Raw genomic sequence first — 25,328 nt, forward strand, 5'->3', positions numbered from 1 at the left:
TCACAGGAATATGAATGGGTTCTAGATCCTCTATCTGATTTATCAAGTGGAGAAATTGAAGACAAGTATAGTACTCCAAAACATAACACATCTTCCAAGAAACAAAAAGAAGAGCTTGACAGAAGACAAGAAGAAATCGATATCCAAAGAAAAGAAGCATATGCTAGAAAACAGGATGAAGAAAATAAGAGAAAACAAGAAGTTACAATCCAAAAGAAAGATGTGGTCACTACTCAACAATCAGCTGAACAAAAGGACATATGATATCCATCAATCTCTAGTCATTAAGAACCAAACTTGGCAGAACCATAGAAGAATTGATAGCAAGCTAAGTAGGAGAAGCAATCAATCCAAAGGAAGCAGGATATGAAAGAAGAAAAGAAATGACAAGGAAATCAACAGAAGCTACCAATAATCTATATGAACAAATATGTAGATTACAAGCTAGTAGTGAAACTGATTCAAATGAGTGGGAGCTTGATACAAATTTTGAGACATCTTCTGAAGAATTTTGTGACACAAAAGATGTGTATGTTGATATGATCCATTGATTTGAGGGACACATGTTAGCGAATAGACCACTTGAGGGTGAACCACAAATTACTCATTGCAACTTTGCTAGAGATGATTGGAGAGCATTCATGAGAGTATATCCTGAAGAGAGTGAAATCCTTAACTCGACTAATATACCCAAAAAATTTGACAACTATGTGATGACCATTGAGACCTTTGAGACTGATCAAGAAGACAATTTACCCTTAGTCCATCCAGAAGTCATTGAATGGGACACTACTGAACTCATCAAAATTGATACCTTCACAAATTACCATGCCATATCTGTATACCTTAACTCTATTGAACCCATAATACCAAAGAGAGATTCCACCAGTTAATCAATTAATGTTTCTTGTAGTCGAGAGGGTGCCAAATCTTCCAGTCACAAAAGTGAAATAATAAAACAAAGAAGAAGGTCTAATGATGAAAACCATTTTATGGCAACATTAGATAAATCAAAAGACAAAATAAAGGACGTATCTGATGGTGAAAACCTCCTTGAGGCGCCAAAAGATGGAAGATTTGACACTCTACCAGAATATTTTCAAGAGAGATCAACTATTATGATAGAACCCACAAAGGTAGTTAATATTGGTACTCCAGAGAGTCCTAAGATTCTTCATCTTGCAATATCTTTATCGAAAAAAGAAAGACATGACTTTACTAAGTTCTTCAAGCAAAGGCAAATCAACTTTTCGTGGTCATACGCTGATATGCCAGGACTTGATCAAGATCTCATTATGCATCATCTCAATGTCATTCCGGGAGAAAAACTAGTTAAATAGAAAATTAGAAAGATGCATCCCCATATTGCTCTTATTGTCAAAGTAGAATTGAATAAACTATTGGATGTAGGGTTCATAAGACCAATCACATATCCATAATTGGTGTCAACTATTGTGCTCGTATCAAAACCAGATAAAAGTATCAGAGTATGCATAAATTTCTAAACAAGGTATGCCCAAAGGATGATTTTCCATTACCAAGCATTGATATCATTATAGATCTATCAGCGGGACATAAAATGTTCTCTTTAATGGATGGTTTCTCAGGGTATACCCAAATCAAGATAGTCCCTGAAGATCAAGACAAAACAACTTTCACGTTCCCTTGGGGTACTTTCTATGGGAATGTTATGCCTTTTGGGCTCAAGAATGTTGGAGCTACATATCAAAGAGCTATGACAAGCATTTTTCATGATATGATGCATACTTTCATGGAGGATTATGTAGATGATATACTGGCAAAATCACATACAAGAGAAGAGAACTTGTAAATCTTAAACAAGATCTTTGATAGACTAGAACAATACAAATTGAGGTTGAATCCAAAGAAGTGTGCTTTCGGTGTTACATCATGTATACTCCTAGGTTATATCATATCAGCTCATGGAATAGAAGTGGATCTAGAGAAAGTAAAATCTATCATGGAGATGAAATCCCCAAAGAATATTAGCTAGTTGCGTTCTCTACAAGGGAGATTGCAATCAATTGGGAGGTTTATAGCTCAGGATTCTTTTACGCAAATAAAAAAAATATCTGGTAAATCCACCAGTTCTAGCAACACCAATCAAAGGAAAACCATTATTGCTGTAAATCTTGGCAACATATGTATCATTAGAGGATTTTTTGGCACATCATGACACCAAAGGAAAGGAAAGAGTAATATATTATATCAGCAGAACCTTTGTTGGTTATGAGTTGAACTACACAACAATGGAAAAGACATTTCTAGCAGTGGTATTCACAACTCAAAATTGCGACATTATATGCTTACCCACTCTGTAAAGTTAATTGCCAAGATTGATCAATTGAAGTATTTACTTAGTAAGGCAACATTAACTGGTCTATTGGCTAAATGGGTCATGGTATTAAGTGAGTTTGACATTGAATATGTTGATTGGAAAGACATAAAAGGACAAGTAATTATAGATCAACTAGTTGGAGCGCCTCTGCAAGATAATGCACCATTACATATTGAGTTTCCTGATACAAATGTTCTTACTGTCAGTACAAGTTTTGGGAGTTGTATTTTGATGGCTCCTACACACAGCATGAATCAAGTGCAGGAATCTTATTCATAACACCTCAGGGTCACACCATTCCTAAATCATATAGACTGTGCTTCCCATGTACAAATAATACTGCAGAATATGAGGGACTAGTCATTGGGATCAAAATGGATATTGAATGGAACATCAAGGAGTTGCATGTCTATGGAGATTCATAGCTAATAATCAATCAGATTAAAGATGAATATCAAACCAAAGATGATAAATTGATGCCCTACAAGAAGCTAATTGAATATTTCAAAGAACATTTTATCGAAATGACATTTACTCGGATCCCAAGGAATGAGAATAAAGTTATTGATGCCATGGCAATGATAGCATCTCTTTTGCAAACCCAGGAAAATCAAGAGCGTTATGAGTTACTAGTGGAAGAAATCTTTTATCCTACCATTGATTCACCAAATACCCAAATCATCTACAACATATCTAGAACCGATGCCTCCCTATACGACCAAACCTATCTGTACCTAAAAGACAATATCCTTCCCCAAAACTTATCATAAAATTAGAAGTGAAATTTTATCAGACAGTCAGCTTGTTATATCATTATTACTGATATTCTCTATAAGCGAGGTTTGGATAGCACTCTCCTAAGGTGTCTCAAATGTGAAGAATATGAGAAAGCTCTAAATGAAGTCAATAAAGGTATTTGTGCCACACACTCAAGTGGTCTTACGCTGGCCAAGAAAATCATTTGATTGGGGCATTATTTGCCCACTATGGAAAGAGATTCCTTCACATATGCTAAGTGTAAAAAATGTCAGATTCATGGGAATCTCATTCATGCACTAGTGCAAGAACTGCAACCTCTTGTAGGATCATGGCCATTCTCTAAATTGGGACTAGATCTAGTGGGAAAGATAAATCCTCCATCTTCTAATGGCCATAAATTCATTTTGACTGCAACTGAGTACTTTACTAAATGGATGGAAGAAGTGCCCTTGACAATAGTGACAGAAAAATAGATCTCATCATTTTATACTGAACTACACAATATGTTGTTATGGTGTTCCTATGTCCATTATCACTAATAATGGATGGCCTTTCAAAAATCAAGATGTGAAAGAACTATGTGAGTGATTCCAGATCCAACATAGATTCTCAACACCATATTATCCATAAGGAAATGGTCAAGCCGAGGAATCAAATAAAACAATCCTCAAGATTCTGAAGAAGACAGTCAATGAGGTTGGTAGGGATTGCCACATTTAGTTGAACCCTACTCTATGGGCATACCACACTAGTATTCATACACCAATGGGGGAAACTCTGTATTGCCTTTTGTGTGGATCATAAGCAATCTTACCAGTTGAAGTAGAGATTCCTTCTCTACGAGTGTCATTGAAAGGACTTATCCCAGAACAAGAACACAAAGTCTCTAGGTTGCAGGAATTAGAACAAATACAAGAACATCGCCAAAATGCTTCAGATCACTTGAAGGCATATCAACAGAGAATGGCGAGAAGCTAAAATCATAAAGTGAATCCAAGGGTATTTTAGATAGGAGATCTCATTCTTAGGGAAAATCAACACAACCAACAAGATCAAGAGAAAAAGGGAAAATTTGAGCCAAACTGTTTAGGACCTTTTGTCATAGTAGCGGCATATGGATCAGGAGCATATAGATTGTTTACATCAGAGGGTGAATGGTTCGATGAACCTATCAACACCATGCATCTCAAGAAGTTCTATGCCTAAAATATCAACAAAATACCATAAAAGTATTAAAGCAGCAAAATCCAAAAAATAGTACAAAAAAGAAAATCCTTAAAAAGTAGAAAAGAGGAAAATACAAAAAACAGTGAAAAATAGTGAAATCGGTGAAAAAAAAAAAATATGGAAAAATGCAATAAATTTAGATGGTGAAAACCTGGCAACGGGCACTATCTAATAATTGTATCTTCTATCTATAAGTTCGCCTTTTTTCTTTCACATCTATTTGACCTAAGCCATCAACATAAATCTGCAACTCACAAAGCTTATCAAACATGGACATACTTAGCGTAGTCATTGTCCTTTCTTATCTAAATAGTTATCTGCATCATATTCCATCATGGTTTGGATCATCATTGTACATCCATAATAAATTTTGTTTCTAAGTTGGGGGCAAAATCTTGAACTTAGCTGGGGGCAACATGTTTTAAATCTAGAAAATCCAGAAACATCGAAAACTTAAAAAAACCAAAAATAATATGATTTTGAAAAAAATGACAAGTGGTAAGGAAACAAGGCTTAAAACAAAATCAAGACACATCCAACAAAGTGAATCGTGAAACTCAGAATTTGGAGATTCAACAAGCAAGTGACAATACACATCAACAATCATTTGATCATGATGATTATATCTCTTTTGAGAATGTACATGTGACATGCATGATTCAATGTTTGTATCTTGTTTTTTCCTAATCATGTATGCTATGCAACTCAATGATGTCCAAGACTAGAGGTGCTATGATGGGGCATGATTATTTTATTTGTCTATTATTTCTGGTTTATCTCTTAGTAATGTATGTACTTATCTAAGGACATGATCATCAAAAGATCATCGAGGATGTGCCAAGTCATATATGGAAGGGGATAATCCTTGTTTGTTATGCAAGAAATACTCAAGTCATCTTGGTTCCTTGTACCTAGATGCTTGTATTAACTTGCTATATCAAAATCCATGTAAGAAAGACTCAGGTCATCTTGGTTCCTTGTACCTAGATGCTTGTATTTTCTTACAACATTTTAAAAGATCAATGATGAATTTACACACTATTTCAAAAATGGTGAAAATATGGCAATATCATTTAGGTCTTTTCATTTCCATTGCATTTTCATTTGTATTATAAGAATTCATCAACATTCAGAATCAATGGTTGAAATAATGATTGAGTATACTTGGACAAACAAAAAAATTTACATTTAACCATATTAGGATCATTTGCATTTATTCATTTAGATTCATTTGCTTTTTCTAAAGATCATCTCATTATTAATTGCATTAGGTGTATTTGTTTAAATCATCAACCATTGTAAATTGTATTAGGTACATCAATCCATTAGGTTGATTTTATTAATCATTTAGGTTCATTTACATTTAAAATAATTTGCATTTGAAACATTCATCATATCATCATTATAAGCATTTAGTATCATTTTCATCATTTTATAAATACCATTTTAATACCATTTCATTTATAAGAATCATATCATCTATACACATGATCATATGCATATACATCATCAATAGGAATTACATGTATATTTGTAAAGCATCCCATCATAGCATCATTATAAGCATCTCATAAATTCAATCATATCATAAAAACATGTCATCATTATTAATGCATACATCGGAAAAGAAAATCAAGTATATAATCATCATCATATAGTGCATGGCATATAGAATCATCATCATATAGATCATATGTAGTCATCATATATAATCATCATCATAGCATGAATCAAAGCATCATCATTTAGAGTCCATGTCTGCATAACATCATAAATCATAACAATGTCCAAGTGTACAATGATATTAACAAAAATAATAAATAATGTACAAAAGTTCTATGATACAACATCAAAGATACAATCAAGGCTCAAATCATATGGCACTGGCACTAGAATCTCTATGCCTCTTTTGAGTAGGATGTGCCCCACCTGATGGTCTTGCCCTAGGATCTAGATCTATGTCTCGGCAAGGTGGACCCATGACTCAACCACTCTTTGTCTGGCCCGGCCTACCCAATCATTGTGTTGATACATAGCTTCCTACTCTCTGACTAGGAGGAAGTACACTCTCATATAACCCATGCCAGTGTGAAATCTCCTTCCCAGTGTGAATCAAGGATCTAACTATATCACCTGAGAGAGCACTTGAGTCAAATAGCTAAATCTGCTCTAGTGTGCTCTCTGCTTGACCATATGTCTCAATGGCATTATCTTGCTCATGTCTGGAAGTATCCCTCTTGAGAGTGAGATCATGAACCCAAGCTATGAGTTGTGCAATCTATGCTCTCAACGGACCTATCTCATCCTGATCTTGAGCCTCTGGCATATCTTGCATCGTCTTATCCTCTCCATCCCCACCTACCTGTCCCTCTCCTGTGTCACCACTTGTTGGATCCTGTACCTCTGTAACTCTCGTAATCTTGCACCTTATCAGTGGCATAGTATCCTCAGGATTCTCCTCAGACTCCTTATCAAATCCCTCATGTGTTGCTAGTACACCTGGATCAGAAGCAATCTAACCAAAGTCAATTGATGTACCTCTACCCTATCTCCTGCCTCCCTGGCCTCCATCTCCTCCACCATCCCAACTGCCACCTCTACCTAGACTGAGTAATAATGGTCCACCTCACCCTCCAACCCTGTTTGCATCCCTGCCTCTAACAGGTGGTGGAAGACCTCTCCCAATCCATCCAAAAGGTCCTCCTTGGACTCTGGCTCATCCTCCTCTCCATCCTTCTCTCCTCCCTCCTTGGTCATCATCCCCCTCATCTCGACCTGCTCCTCGTGATTCTCTCTCTCATCTCTGTCTCCTCCTCCTCACTCAAGGGTCATCAGAGTCCTCATCCTCATCTCCTAAGCTGGGTGATCGATTAGTTGGATCTGTAATGCAAGGAAAAGGATGTGTTGACAAATATCTAGCATACTCCTCTTTCATCTTGACATCTAGAACATGTGGCCATAAATCAAATGGAACAAGGTGAATGGATAAGAACTCTTCATATGCTGCAACAAAAGAAGAGAAGGCCCCCAATCTCCCATGTCCTTTTATGATCGAGCATACAAGGAAACACCCTATGGCAAACCTCATGGTTTGCCAAACTGTTTAAGAATTTGCAGAATAAGCTACCTTTTCAACAATAAATAGGGTAAAACCAATAAAATACTTGCTTTGCATGATCACGGGTAATGACCAAGCATCATCAAGCATCATCAAACCATGGTTCACAATCAACATATGGTCACCAAATCACTAAATCCATTGTATCTAACACCCATCTCTAGTACTCAAGCTTACCCATCTCGTGTTGGGTAATCATGCCATAGTATAGGTAAACATATGACTGACCATCTCCTTGAACTGGATCATGAACCAGTCTAGTGATAGCTATGTGCTCCCAGCACCATACCTGTAAAAGAGTGAAATGGGAAGACAAACTCACAACTCTATCCTAAACAACCTGATGAAGATCATGATATAAATGAGTGAGCATGCAAACTCCCCAATAAAATCTCGTCCTATGCTCCATCATGCTCTGGATAATCCTGCCTGAACCAATTGATAATACTTGAGATCTCCTATCCAGGATAAGAAACCAACCGACTAATCTAGCTAAGACATAAGGGAGAGTGTCATAATGTATCAACATGTCCTCCCATCTAACCTCTTGACCATCAATAGACTCATCACCAAAAATGGTCCTCAATGTTGTAGTTCCTCCCATCTCATGATAATCATGCTAGACGAGCTCACCAAAAATCATAATATGGATAATCATATAAACATCCTCAAGGGCAACACTAATCTCATTAGATGATAGATGAAAAGTGTTGTGGTCGATATGCCACCTCTCTACCAAAGCTGTCAATAATCCCCTATTCATCTTGATATTAGAGCTATACAGGAGATGTCGTAAACCACACTGATCTATGTGTAGGTCCCAGGGACAACTGAGAGGGGGGGTGAATCAGTTGTCTAATAAATTCAAACCAAAATCTTATTAACCAACTTAATGCTTAATACCGATAAGATAGTTAATTGTTCTGGTAAACAGTGTTAATAGGAAATGCTGTATCGGTAAGAATTAATGCATGAAACATAAGCACAAAGTCAACCACAACACATGACACAAATATTTGTACGTGGAAACCCTGTAAGGGGAAAAACTATGGTGGGAAACCTTACCCATAATCAGATGATACTATTGCAGATGGTAAGTGTACAAAGAGGGGTCTGCACATGCAGAAAGGCCAACAGCCTAGAGCTCACTGCTCAAACACAAATGGGAGTCACACTGACTATAGTTGGATGGTTAAATCCAATGAGAATGTACTGCACAAAATAGTATCTTCATATGCTAGATTCAGTACCGGTGTAATGCTGATATGCTTCTACAAAAACCTAACTTCACCTTCAAATGATGTCTTCGTGTATATCTCTACTTGATCTCACATATATCCTTCCTTAAATCTTTTTCGCATTCCACATTTGATCTTACAAATAAGATCTTACATTTATACCATACCCTAAGACCAATTTTAGTAGGTCGGCTCTACAAGATATTACTGTAGACGTATAAAAATGACCATATTCCTAAATGAATATTTTATGTTCATTTCTCTATTTAATTAAATCCAATTTAATTAAATTATCCACATTCTTCTATTTTATTAAATAAATTATTCAATTTATTTAAATAAAATTCACTATATCCATTTAATGAATAAATCATTTTATTCAATTAAATCCCCCTAGCCACTTTTAATTAAATTCAAATTTAATTAAATAGTTATCCTAAATTGAATAAATCTATTTTATTTAATTTCCCCAAATTGCAGCCAAATTGAATTAAATCATTTATTTCAATTAAATCCTATTATCCCTTCATCCACTTGCAAAATCCCAAACCCCTTTCTAATCCCTTCTAGAATCTTCTAATTGCTTCTAATTAACCTAACCCTCCTCTAAACTTTGTCACATCCCTAAGCAAAGGGAAGTCACTTCTCAAATGACCCAAAGTCTTTGATAACCATTGAAGGTTTTCAACCTTCAACCACTAAAACCCTTAAAGTCTTTGAAAACCATTAAAGGCTTCCAATCTTCAACCACTTAATCCCCAAAGTCTCCAATAACCATTAATGGTTAATTCAAACCTTCCCACATGGTTAAAACATTTGTTTTGACTCAACCTCTATCCAACCCAAGGGTCTCATCAGGCCTTTAATGCTTTGACCATGATTATCTCTTAATCATTCGCACAAAGGTTTATCCTTGGATTAACTCTTAATCCAGTGGGTAATCCTAATTTAGACTTGACCCTTAGCCTTTAGATAACCATGAGGTTTTCTCAGGCCTTTAATGCCTCCAACCTCTTCTTTCAACCCAATCCTGTGTGGACATTTGTCACCATGTCATTGGTGCCAATTGTGCACATGGATCCTCAACTTTCAAACCTGGCCCTTGATTAAACCTTTCAATCCTAACCATCCATTGCCCTGTTTGTGCTATAAATAGAGCCCTCATTCCTCCATTCTTAACAATCACCTTTCAAATTTGAAGCATTATACTTATGCTCAAATTCTTTCAAGCTTTCATCATCTTTATGCTCTTCATTTAGCCTCTTTTAGATCAAATATGCATGCTTAGATTACTTTCTTTATCATTTTAGTTCAATCATAGACTAAATATAGTATGCTAGGATAGTATTCATACTAACCTCGTCATCTTATCATCTAGTTTATTGCATTTTTAGCATCATACATAGCTTCATATCTATTTCATACTAAATCAATCAAAAGCATCTCTCGTTCTCATATTTGCCATCCCTAAACCATTTTGCTCAGTGATCTAAGAGAAAAAATGTTGGTTTGAGGGACATTGTGAGATAGAGAACCATGGGACCCTCCTTGGGAAGCTGAGTAACACTACGTTACTCCATAGCTTGCATCAAGAAGTCCTGTGTGTGTGTGTGGACTAGTTTTCTATAATATTTTCACGTATTAAGTTTTATTCGCCCACTTTTCCCGCATACATTTCTGGCGCCCACCGTGGGGCTAGACCCCATATAACAAATCGGTTTTTGAAATTAATCATTTTTGCAGGTCCGCGGAAAACAGGAATCGGCGCATTAAAAAATGTTCCATAGCGCATCCGCCTAACATTTTAGCGCTTCTAACCTACTGTTTAGCACGTAGGCTCTCTGTTTTAGCGCGTAAAGACCTTGTTTTAGCGCATGATTTGTATTAACAATTTTTGCTGTAGGTATCGACGCGGGCAAAACACATAGTAGCGCATCAACTTAACAGATTAGCGCATCGACCCAACAGATTAGTGCATCCAATCCATAGTTCAGCGCGTGGAGACCATCCTCTAGCGCGTGCAGTTAAAAAATTAGCGCATGGCCTCCACTAAGTTTTTCCTGTAGGTCTCAACGCGGCAAAAAAAAAATAGAGTAGCGCATCCGGTTAACAGCCTAGTGCATCTAGTCCACTGTTTAGCGCATGGAGTCTATCATCCAGCACGTGAAGTCAATCTTTTAGCGCATCAAAACACTAATATTTTCTTGTAGGTATCAACGCGGGAGAAAAATAGAATAGCACATCGGGAAACCAGCTTAGCGCATTGGGGGCACATAATAGCGCGTAGGGGCTTTTTCTTAGCGCATAGACATCATTTCTTAGCGCATAGAGTTGGCAGAGCCAAAAATTTATGACAGAGTAAAAAATTAGGCTTGTGGGAGACATAATATATATAGAATTTAAGTATAAGTGACATTTCCTCTTCTCTTTTCTCTTTCTTATACTTTAAGTTATATTCCATATATACTTTCAGGATGTTTGAGAGGGGTTTCAGACCTCTAGGAGTTATAATGCAAAATCTAGTTTTTGGAAGATCTTCCAAATTTCAGACTTAGACAAATTTCAAGGCATTTCAGGATCAGAATTGTAAAATTTGTAACCAAGATCAGAATTTAGGCTTGTGTAAGCCCACACTAACATTTGATCACTGACTATGTGCAGGTTCTAATCTTTTTTGTGCAGGGGAAGGAGTTAGTTTAGAAGCTTCAAGTTTCTTTTTTTTACTTTCTTTCAACAAAAGTTGGTTAAAAAGAACTCACTCTCATTTTTTTTGCACAAATTAAAATAAACCTCATCATTTCATTTGGATGCATAAAATGAACTTCATGCCTTCCTTTTTGGTGTTTCAAAATAAAACTTCATCTTTTCTTTATTGCAAGGTAAAAAGAACAACAATTTCATATTTGTTTTCTTGCAAGATTAGAGGAAAAACACTTCATTTTGGAAGCTGTAAAAAGAACCAACAATCTTTACTTTGGCAAATGTTTTAAAAAGAACCTCACCATCCTTTGGTGTTTAAAAGGATTCACTTAATTTTGCAAAGTAAAAGAACCTCACCTTCATTTTGTGCAAGGCAAAGAGGGAAAGTTTTTCCCTATCGACTTTAATTTTGTTGACCAAAAATCACGATTTACTTTTGTTGACCAGGCTTGTTTTACAAAAGTTTTGGAAATACACACTTTGCTATGAAAGGTTAAAAAGGAACACCATGCTTGTTGGAGCAACATCTCCAAATAGAAGTTAGCAAATCATTGTCTTGAAGGCTAAAAAGAACAACTTGATTGCCTTGTCTCGAAAGTGGAAGGAATATGCTCTCCCCATAACTGGGTGACCAAAAAGCCAAACCACTCTTACGCTTTCAGTATTTCAAGCAATAAAACCTTTAGCAGGTCTGCCTTCCCGAGGGGTTGAAAAACTCTTAAAGCCATTCTTTGGCCGGTGTGAAGGGAACGACCTAAGTGGGGAACAGCTTTGACGCCAAGTATTCCAACCCACTATAATCAAAAGTGAAAAGTGACGAAAGTCCTTTTCAACGGTTACGCAGCGATTAGCCTTCCCCCAGTATCTTTACGATACGTAAAGCCTTTGTTCTAAAGGTTGGGAAGCCTCCTGAGGGAGTTTATCACTGACGGCCGAACAGGAAGCCTGATTATGAACCTTAGAAATAGAAACCTTGAACCGAGTCAGTCGCCAAACATTGGCAATATCATAGTGCAAGGGTGGGGAAGAATCCGCCCCCAAGATTACTCACCATATATCTCCCAAGATAACTACTCAATTGTGAAGCGATTCACTTTGAGTTAATTTCTGGCAAAAGGCAAAAAAATGGGCGCCCTCTAGGGGGTGACAAGGCTGTTTGAGCTGACGGAGTATCGAGACTAGTGGGCTATGATATTGTCAATGACCTTTGAATAAGGAGTCTATCTGATGTGTCTTTTGTTGTAAATCAAACCAGTGATAACATCGAGGATTTGAACACATCCTCAAAATAATATATAGTTAATGTATAGCATTAGGATGATCATTGTCTTCATGTGTGCTATGTATTCTTGTCACAAATGCTAAAATATCTTGCAAAGTATCTAACAATCAAACTCAAAAATCAGTTCAAACAAGGAAAAATCATAAAGTGGAGAAAATTTCCATATCCAACAAAACATCTTTTGAGATGGTTATCAACATTTCAACTATCTTTAGGAAAGACTTTCATCCAACAAGATTCGGGGAATACCAAACCAAGTAATCCTTTCTAGAAAAAGTTTTCAAACTTCTTGAGTATCCTTTCAGGTCCAATATCAAACATGGTCACAAGAAATCAAATCAAAACACCAGAGAAATCATTTCCAAATCAAACCAAGTCAGTCTTAGAACAAAAGTTGTCAAATCCAAAACTAGCTAAAGATAAGACTTTATCCTATCAAAATCAGGTATTATCATCACCTTGATCAAAAGGTCCATCATCTAAAGGATTCTATCAAACAATATACCAAGTTTAAACCTTAAGTTTTCAAATCAAGTTTCTATATCGAGAGACTTTATCCATATCATTTGACACACTTTGTCGTGAGGGGGCATCTAAACCTTCCTTTGATAAAAGTGGACTTAAGTTTCCAAACGAAGTATCTCAATCCAAACATCGAAGGAAACCATTGATCATTCGTGTATGACCACTCCTCATATTTTGAGACAAACAAGTCTTCATCACAAAACTAAGTTAAAGAAGAAACAACCTAGTCCTAGGACCCTTATCAACAAGAGTAAATTTCTCTACATCAACCTATCAAAAACATCAACTTTTATCATTCGTATGACCATTCATCATCAAACCAAGAAAAAGGAAACTCAGTCAAAGGAAATAAGTCCTAGCATAAATCAAGATCACAATATCATGACTTCCCAATCTGGTCCCATTTTTGATCAAGATCCCACCTGTCAAGAATCTTATGATGATCCCCTAAAATTTTGGTATTCCATCCCCAATGATTCCCTTTCATCTCAAGAGCAGAGTCCCATTCAACATCCACCTCCTAAGCAAGAGCATGATATCCCTTCCATCTCCTCCACTCATCTAATTCAAAATCAAGAGGAAAGCACAAACCCAAATGATCCTACTCCAAGTCAAGATCAAGATCAAGGAATCTCTTCATCCTCCAAATCTATCTTAGGTCCTTTCAATCCAAAGTCAAACTCTTCTTCTTCTAAATCTATCTTAGGCCCATTCATTCCACAATCAAACTCTTCTTCTTCTAAATCTATCTTAGGTCCATTCATTCCACAATCAAACTCTTCATCCCTTCCATCTATCTTGGGTCCTTACCTTCCTCCATCCACAAATCCATCACCTCAAATGATCCATAAGAAAGATCAACAAGGAGCACATCTTTGAAATTCTTTCAATCCTCTATCTAAACATCTTTCCAAAACTTCTTCTATCATTTCCTCTATCTATTTTGGGTCCTTCTATCCCAAAATTTAATTTTCCTCCATCTCTTCATCACTTCTCAAGTACCAACACTCATCCTGAAAACATTTCTATCTATCCTTGCACAAATCTTCAAACATTCTATCTATTATCCAACACCTCTTTTCTATCCTTCCATCCGTATCATTCAATCCTTTGCATAAATCCTTCATCTGTGAGATAGGCATTTGTGTCATTTTGTCACATACTTGCCCATGCTCGAATCTCTTGTTCAGTCCTTTTCCTAGATATCTATTCATGAAATGCTTCAGAATCCGAGGTTGTTCCTCTTTAACATTTTCTTTTGGTTGGGATACACACTCAATCTAGAAAAGAACCACTTATCATATCTTGGTACCGACATCTTTTGATTACTATATCTCATACACTTAATCAATTGCTCTAAAAATCATTGTGATCTCTTAAATTGAAGACATGGCTAGTGAAAAATCTAAAATCTTGCTTCAGCGCCACTGTAATTATCACACCCATGTAAGTTTCATCACTTACAAGCCAATGTAAGAAAAATAAAGAGAAAAAAAAAAATAAAAAAATATCAAAAGCATGAGCAAAAAAATGAATATCAAGAAAAGCAAAATGCAATGAAATGCAATATCAAAATGATTGGCTATGGGAACATGCAAGTAACTCCATCGGGGCTATGGACGCCTGGCTGGCAATGGAGCAATATTTGTGAAATTACAGCGATAACTTCGTTGGGGCTATGGACGCTCGCTGGCAACGAGGCTCTATCCAGGATGGTTTTGAAGTCAAGGTAACTCATGTAGCTCGCCATGTTGGATTCTAAAGATTACCATGATCATATGAGCCAGAATGAACCCACTTGCACACACATGGGTAATCAAAGAACTAAGTACCTTGAACCAGTTTGGGATTCTTCTTCCCTTTTGAGTCTGCTTCCTAGTTGCTAGAAATGTTCACTTGAATTTTCCAGAGGTTCTAAGTGTGGGTTGGGTCTCTATCTTTGAAAAGTTCGAGAACACTTATTCAGATGGTGCTAAATACTATGACAATCTTACATATCACCTTTTTGCAAATGGAAACCTCTATGCTTGGGGGCAAAGTTCATCTACTCTATTCTTCCTACCATATCTCCCAAATCCTCTAATTCATATCTATCTATCCTATCTATTCATTTCTTCTATCATCTAATTCTTTCTACAATCTTGCTTCACTCTAATCCATACCTATCTATCCTATCTATTCATTGCTTCCATCATCCAGTGCTATCTATATCCTATCTCTATCCATATCCCCTTTTTCATCCTTGATCTTGATCAAAACTATGGACAACAAATCTATTTCCACCTCAATGGTTTAGTCATTCATTCATCCATTCCTCGTCTTGATATACATTGGGGCAACCAAATACATCTTTCTTCTAATCCAAAAAACCAAAAAAATCAAAATATCCAAAAAAAAAAAAAAATCAAAAAAATCAAAATATCCAAAAAAATCAAAAAAATCAAAAAATCCCAAAACTCAAAAAAAATCAAAATATCCAAAAACTCAAAAAAATCAAAATATCCAAAAAAATCAAAAAAATAAAAATATCCAAAAACTCAAAAAAAATCAAAATATCCCAAAACTCAAAAAAATCAAAATATCCAAAAAACTCAAAAAAATCAAAATATCCCAAAACTCAAAAAAATCAAAATGTCCAAAAACTCAAAAAAATCGAAATATCCAAAAACTAAAAATCGACAAAAATCAAAAAAATCAAAACAAAAAAAATCAAAGCATGAACACATTGACCATCCATCAAATCAGATCAACAACAGGAAAACTCTCAAAGTCTGCAATCAAACTTATCACATGTCTTGTTAATCAATTCATTACTCGAAATCAACATCAACATCAAACATGTCTTATACAAGGATAGGTACACTCGAAACTAGACAGATCGGTCTTATACGGGGTACTCACTCTTTGAAACTAGACATTTCTATCAATCATCAAGTCTTGATAATCAATCCATCCATCAAACATCATTTTTCATCAAAGCAAAGTGACAAACAAACCATTAAAAACTTTTCTCAAAATAAATTTGTGCTAAAACAAAAGTTGTCAGAATCCTAAACGAATCGCACGGTAAAGGACGTCTCTCCTATCATAATCCGGGAAATTTCATCATCAGTATCAACAGAATCCTTTACCATCTTACGGATTTTTATCTCAAAAACACTTGTTTAAAACTTTCAAATTGTCAAATCCAGTTTCCAGATCGGGAAGCTTTTATCCATATCATTTGACACGCTTTGTCATGACGGGACAGCTAAACCTTCACTCTGATAAAGTAAGATTTGAAATTTTCAAAAACAAGAATCAACTGAATCCAAACCAATCAAAGGAATCCATTGATCACTCATGCATGACTAACCACCTTATTCTGAGAAGAAAGAACCTTTATCGTAACATCACGTTGAAGAAACAACAACCTAGTTTTTCCGAATTCATCAAGAGAAATAAGTTTTTATACATCAATCATCAACCACATCATAACAATGACATCAATCAATCTAACTACTGGATTTTATTCTAGTTAGCCTTATCTTTATCAATTGATGGAAATACATGTTTGACAAATCATATTGTACATATCATATCCACCCATCTGAGACATCACCAGAAATTCACAAATGCTTATCAATCTTGGACATACTTAGTGTAGTCACTGTCCTTGGTTTATCTGAAACAATTATCCAAATAATATCCCACCATGGCTTGGTGATCAGTGTACATATCCATATCAAAGTAGTATCAATGACAAGGGGCAAAATCTTGACCTCACTTGGGGCATTTCGCCTTCAAGATTTTCAACATCAGACCAAAAACGTAGCAAGACAACAAGGATCAAAACAACCAACAAATGACAAATGACAATGCAAGAAGGCTAAACATCACGAACTTGAACTGATTTCAACTGAACAAAGATCTATTTTGCAAGATGTTTTAATTGACAAGAATACATTTCCAATAGCATGCATGATTACTTATGGTTGTTAATTTTTGCTTATCATATCTCCTGAGCACCTCCAGGATGTCTTACGACTAGAGAAGCAAGGAAGGAGTGTGATGTTTTATTTGTCTTCTATCTGTGAGTGAAGTCTTTTACCATGCAAATTTGTCCTATGAAGAAATCCGGTGGCATATCACTGAGGACATTTCGGATTTGTATGGGACAAAGGTTAACTCTTGTATGTTTACGCAATACACACTCAGGTCGTCCTGGTTCAATTATACCTTGACGCTTGTGCTATCTTGCAAAATCAAATATCATGTAAATTTTTCTCAGGTTATTATGGTTCAATTATACCATTATGCTTGTATAAATTTTCAACATATCCTAAACAAATCAATGCTCAATGATGATATCTACAAAGAAAGCAAACAAATGGCTATATCGGATGGCAAATATAGAATGAGGATGCTACCAAAAAAATAAAAAATAAAAAAAAATAGTTGCATATCATTTTACAATTAGTTGAATATCATTTTACAATTAGTTGCATATCATATCATACATCTCATTTTCAAAATATCATTCATCATTCATCATTGCATCCCTCACATGCATATCTATCACATCATCATGGAATCTTTCTTCACTTTCATATCTCTATCATTCTTCCAAACTATCTTTATCATTGTTCTAAACTATCTTCTATCATTCTTCTAAACTATCTTCATCATTCTTCCAAACTATCTTTTATCATTCTTCCAAACTATCTTCTATCAGCTCTTATACAGGCGATATCATTCCTAAACCCAGATGATCGATCATCCATGTCTTATACAGGAGGTGTCATACCTGAAATCAATCTTAATCTCATTCCAATCAATCTAATCAATCTTATCAAACCCATGCATGCCATCACTATCTACTCTTCCATCTTTCAAACAACATTCTTCTTCTTTCGAGAGATCATTCATGCTTTGTGTGCACGAACGATCTCCCGAGGGGGCATTATCATATCAAATCTCAAAACAAATCCAATATCAGTTTCCACATCAAAACAAAGATATCAAAATCAAACTTACATCAACAACATGAAACAAATTTGCTCATCTACATCAAGTTCAAAATCCTATCATTTCATATCAACTTGTAACACAACTCAAGTTCTCAAAAACCATATCAAAACTTGTAAAACAACTCAAGTACCAAAATCACATAAACTTGTAAAACAACTCAAGTTTCCCACCCATATCAGCTTGTAACACAACTCAAGTTTCCAACCCATATCGGCTTGTAATACACATCAGGCTTCCCACATCGAACTTGAAATAGAACACGCAAATAAATCATATTTTGATCAGAACAACACATTGATATCTACATAACTTGAAATATCTCACATCAAAACAAGTTATACCGACACTCATATTGGACAACTACATAAAATCATGACAACACGACACAAATATCGAATCTGGGGCATCACACATCAAATCAAATCTGGGGCATCACACATCAAATCAAATCTGGGGCATCACCATCAAAATATCGAATCTGGGGCATCACATCAAATCTGGGGCATCACTGGCAAATCAAAAGAGCGACGCAAAAATTGCATTTGATCATAAATCATGATAAGGCATCATTTTCTTTGAAATAACATGTGCACACACGTCACTTCAAAGAGGGGCAAAATGTAGACGTATAAAAATGACCATATTCCTAAATGAATATTTTATGTTCATTTCTCTATTTAATTAAATCCAATTTAATTAAATTATCCACATTCTTCTATTTTATTAAATAAATTATTCAATTTATTTAAATAAAATTCACTATATCCATTTAATGAATAAATCATTTTATTCAATTAAATCCCCCTAGCCACTTTTAATTAAATTCAAATTTAATTAAATAGTTATCCTAAATTGAATAAATCTATTTTATTTAATTTCCCCAAATTGCAACCAAATTGAATTAAATCATTTATTTCAATTAAATCCTATTATCCCTTCATCCACTTGCAAAATCCCAAACCCCTTTCTAATCCCTTCTAGAATCTTCTAATTGCTTCTAATTAACCTAACCCTCCTCTAAACTTTGTCACATCCCTAAGCAAAGGGAAGTCACTTCTCAAATGACCCAAAGTCTTTGATAACCATTGAAGGTTTTCAACCTTCAACCACTAAAACCCTTAAAGTCTTTGAAAACCATTAAAGGCTTCCAATCTTCAACCACTTAATCCCCAAAGTCTCCAATAACCATTAATGGTTAATTCAAACCTTCCCACATGGTTAAAACATTTGTTTTGACTCAACCTCTATCCAACCCAAGGGTCTCATCAGGCCTTTAATGCTTTGACCATGATTATCTCTTAATCATTTGCACAAAGGTTTATCCTTGGATTAACTCGTAATCCAGTGGGTAATCCTAATTTAGACTTGACCCTTAGCCTTTAGATAACCATGAGGTCTTCTCAGGCCTTTAATGCCTCCAACCTCTTCTTTCAACCCAATCCTGTGTGGACATTTGTCACCATGTCATTGGTGCCAATTGTGCACATGGATCCTCAACTTTCAAACCTGGCCCTTGATTAAACCTTTCAATCCTAACCATCCATTGCCCTGTTTGTGCTATAAATAGAGCCCTCATTCCTCCATTCTTAACAATCACCTTTCAAATTTGAAGCATTATACTTATTCTCAAATTCTTTCAAGCTTTCATCATCTTTATGCTCTTCATTTAGCCTCTTTTAGATCAAATATGCATGCTTAGATTACTTTCTTTATCATTTTAGTTCAATCATAGACTAAATATAGTATGCTAGGATAGTATTCATACTAACCTCGTCATCTTATCATCTAGTTTATTACATTTTTAGCATCATACATAGCTTCATATCTATTTCATACTAAATCAATCAAAAGCATCTCTCGTTCTCATATTTGCCATCCCTAAACCATTTTGCTCAGTGATCTGAGAGCAAAAATGTTGGTTTGAGGGACATTGTGAGATAGAGAACCATGGGACCCTCCTTGGGAAGCTGAGTAACACTATGTTACTCCATAGCTTGCATCAAGAAGTCCTGTGTGTGTGTGTGGACTAGTTTTCTATAATATTTTCACGTATTAAGTTTTATTCGCCCACTTTTCCCGCATACAATTACAATAAAACATTTTACAAAATAATACAATATCCGATGCAATAACTGATTGAACATGTCGGCTTAATGCTTTTATAACAAGAATAAATCATCTCCATAGCGTGCCATGCTGATCTGGAAAAGATAAACCTGCCGGTGTAACCCTAGATAACCTGGACCTATTTGCCGGTAAAAGCAAATATGCAAATAAGAATATACTAATGATATTAGTTCAAGGAAAAGTGTCCACATGATGTCTTCAACATTACCAAGTGTCTTCCATGTCATTGCAGGTACCGGTGAACATTATATCTTGCCGGTTAACCATATACCGGTGATTGTTTGAATAGTTTACTGATTGCCGGTGAATGTTGCTGGATCTCCAAAGTAGGTGTATTTAGTAGGTGTTGACATCAATGACAAAACCATACCAAAATACCAACAATCTCCCCCTTTGGCATTGATGGCAACACAAGATGGAAAAACCATCAAAGTGCCAAAATAGAAATGCCAAGTACAAAAACCAATTCTCCCCCTGGGAGTAATATGTGTTTATACAAAGATTTATTTACAATACCAATTTCTCCTCAAAAAGATAATGCATTTTTCCATATATTTTTCCTTAATGTTTTTCCATATATCTCTCTCCCTTTGACATCAAATGCCAAAGTCACAAAAAGGTCAAGTTCATACAAAATACCAACCTGATCTAATCTCATCAGATGATAGATGAAAAGTGTTGTGGTCGATGTGCCACCTCTCTACCAAAGCTATCAATAATCCCCTATTCATCTTGATATTAGAGCTATACAGGAGATGTCATAAACCACACTGATCTATGTGTCTCAGATGTGTTGTGCTCAACTCAGGTACTACGTGATGCATCGATGGGAGTTTCTCCCGACATTGGAGGACATCTAACTTCTCTTTTTTAATAAGAGAATCTTGTCTAAGTCAATCATCTATCATATATATCAGCAAATCAATTTATCAATCTATGATCAAAATGGATTGATCAATCTATCAACTCTTCATTAGAGACTAAACCAACCTCTTAGAGCTCCTATCCAATTTAAAACCATCAATCATGGTTATCTATCATCAAATGGAATCAATCTCATCTATCTATATCAACATCGAATCGAAATCATCATCAATTAGATTGACTTTGACATTACAAAATATAAAAATGCCCTAATATCAACATATGTGCTATCTAAACATGAATGCGCGACCACATTTAATGAAAGCACTAAAATAGGGTAAATGTGCTACCAAAATGCACAAAAGCGCGACCAAATAGGGTAAATGCACAATAAAATGTGTATGCGCGACCAAAAAGGCCAAAAACGTTAAACAACCATAGGTGCGACCCAACATACCATAAGCGTGAACAAAATTGATGTGCTAACAAAATAGGTAAGTGCACAAAAAATGGTTTGAAATTAAAAAAATCAGAAAATCGGAAGCTAACCTAAAACATGCAAAAATCACGAGAAAAATTATACGACAAGGAAAAATAGGGATACCTACCGAGGGTCCATACACTGTAGGTCTTTGATGTTAGGATAACCGGTGGACAATTGAGAAGGGGGGGGGGGGGGGTGAATCAATTGTCAATAGATTATGAAACTTTAAGAACACAAAACCTTTTATCGGAATAGCAAATTTATTAATTAAGAACAAACATAAATCATAAACCAAATACCATGCATCCACAACACATAACACCAAGATTTGTATGTGGAAAACCCGATAAAGGGAAAAACCACAATGGAAAGCCTACCCACAGTCAGATGATACTTCTGCAGTAAGTATGTGATTACAATAAGGGGTCTACACATACAAGAAGGCCAATAGCCTAGAGCGCACTTCTCATCACAAAGAAGCCTCACTGACTACAAAAGATCTTCAGGCTACAATCTGGAAATAAGAATGAACTACAAGAATAACATCTCCTATTCCTAAGTACAGTTTCGGTTAAGGTCAATGTCAGAGGTATTAAACCTTTTACACAAACCCAATTAGATCACCTATGATCAACCAAAACTTCTGCATATGAGTACAACTTTATTCACACATAGATAATCCCATAACCTGTAACCCATGATCTACAAAGAGATCTTACATCATATTTATACAAACCCAAGACCTAAACAATTACATCGAGCACCTAAAAGATATTACAATAATTCCATTACATAAAATCACAAACCAATGATAATCCAAGTCATCCTAAGACTGAAACAACATTAACCAAACAATAAATCTAACCGATAACACATCGGGAGCATCCACCAACTCGTTACATAAACCGGTTCATAACCTAACAAAATAGCACAGAATAGCACCATACCTAAAATAGGTTGCCATAACCCAAATGCAACACCACCGATCAACTAGAATATGAACATGATAACCATCAACATCCTGAAACCTTCTGGAAGTCGCACCAACACCACTTATTGAATCCATCAAAGGATCTTCAACAAAGCTCTATCGGTAAAACCCTTACCGACAACAAAATGACTTACTAGAACATATGATAGCTTCTGGATCACCAAATCTTGATCCTACTGAATGTGAAATGCACATGAAGAACATGAATAACTGAACCAAACCAATTCCATCAAACAAAACATCACAATCCAACCACTCCAATCAACATCACAATCCGACCACTCTACCAGAACCCGATAGACAACCAAACAAGATAGTGTTGACATCAATGCAACACCATATCAATTCCTCTAAATTTTTAACAATCTCCCCCTTTGGCATTGATGTCAACACTAGATGTGAAAAATATCCAAGTGCCAAGAGATGCCAAACAAGTCTCCCCCAATGGAAGACATCCACCAAATGATATATCAATGAATTTTTGAACCAATTAACCATCCATAGACCAAATTCACCCTATGATTGATATCTTTGTTAAGCTTTGTTTTTCACATGTATATCTATCCCCCTTTGACATCAATGCCAAAAAATCTGACATAAATATCAAAGAAAAACCATAGATCCTCTAAACCACACAACTGACTACTCCCCCTTAGTAGTATCACCAACTCATCAATCCAGAATGAATGATAGTTTTGATAATGCATACCAGATTGATGCCAATCAACATCACTTAAGTCTCTACCAGAGGGGCAGAGACCCCCAATTTGTCTCTTAAGTACTCAAAGGATTCCTTGGGCAAAGGTTTAGTGAAGATATCTGCAATTTTCTCTTTAGTATTCACATAAACCAATCTGACTTCATTTGCTTCTACCTTTTCCTTCAAAAAGTTATACTTGATTGATATGTGCTTTGTCTTATAATGAAATACCATATTCTTTGATATGTCAATAGAAATAGAGTTATCATAGTGAATAACTACCGGTTCATCACAATCTACCCTTATATCTTTCAACATTTTCTTCATCCATAAAACTTGTGTATAGCTAGTAGCAACAACAACATACTCAACTTCAATAGTAGATAAAGAAGTACATGACTGTTTCTTGCTGATCCATGAAACAAGTTTCTTTCCAAGAAAGAAAGCTCCACCGAATGTGCTTTTCGAGTCATGTATATCTCCAGCCCAATCTACATCTGTATATGCACAGTGTAAAGTCATCATTTTTAGGATACCACAAACCATATTCAGTTGTTCCTTGTAAATATCTGAAAATCCTTTTCACTGCACTCTCATGATTCTCTCTAGGATCACTCTGATATCTTGATACAATACAAACTGCATTCATTATATCCGGTCCAGTCTGAGTCAAATATAACGGACCTCTAATCATAGATTTATACCTTGTAGGATTTATCGGAACTAATACATCTTTCTTTGTCAATTTCTCACTTGTAACCATAGGAGTACCAACTGCTTTAGAATTTTCCATACCAAATTTCTTCAACAACTCTTTAACATAACTAGTTTGACAAATGAAAATTCCTTTATCAGTTTGACTAATCTGCAAACCTAAGAAAAATCTTATTTCTCCGATCATATACACCTCAAATTCATTCTTCATATCATCAGAGAATTCCATACACAACTTTTCTTCACCTCCAAAAAAGATATCATTAACAAAGACCTCAACAATCAATATGTCATCATTAGTGATCTTATAATACAAGTTACTGTCAGCATTACCTTTAGTGAAACCAAGCTTCAAAAGATATCTGTCCAATCTGGCATACCAAGCTCTAGGGGCTTGCTTCAATCCATATAATGAGAAAACCATGTTAGCATTTCCTTAATCTGCAAACCATGTTTTTGTCATCTAAAAGAGAAAATCCATTAGGCTGCTCAATGTAGACTCCCTCTTCAAGATCTCCATTTAGAAATGCACACTTAACATCCATCTGATAAACCTTGTATTTCTTATGGGCAGAATAAGAAAGAAATAATCTCATAGCTTCAATCCTAGCTACCTGAGCAAAAGTTTCATCATAATCAATTCCTTCCTTCTAAGAATATCCTTTGCAGACCAATCTAGCCTTGTTCCTCACAACTTGTCCATCTTCATTCAATTTATTCCTAATAACCCATTTAGTTCCAATAAAATTCTTATTTTTAAGCTGGGGAACGAAAGTCCATGTGTTGTTCTTTTCTATCTGATCCAATTCCTCTTTCATAACTTTCATCCAACATTCATCCTTACGTGCCTCAACTATTGCTGTAAGTTTAAATTGAGAAATTAAGCATACCTCTTCAACTGCCTACAACCTTCTCCTTGTCATCACTCCTTTTCTCTTGTCTCCAATGATCCGATCTTCTGAATGGTTCAACCTTACATACCCAGGAGTCTTCTGACTTTCTGTTTCTCTACTCTGATCTTTAGTTGCTGTTGAATTTTGTGATACTATCGGGGTAACGAGTTCAACATTTTGTTTCAATCCAGGTGTTATGGGATCAATTATGATCATTTCCACTTTTGGTTCTCTTTCACAAGTTCTGATTTGATCTATGTATTGCTCATCCACCTTGACATTATTACTCTCCATAATTCTCTGCAATCTTTTATTATAACATCTATATGCTTTTCTT

This window comes from Cryptomeria japonica, chromosome 9 (assembly GCF_030272615.1).
Source record: "Cryptomeria japonica chromosome 9, Sugi_1.0, whole genome shotgun sequence".
Lineage (NCBI taxonomy): Eukaryota > Viridiplantae > Streptophyta > Pinopsida > Cupressales > Cupressaceae > Cryptomeria > Cryptomeria japonica.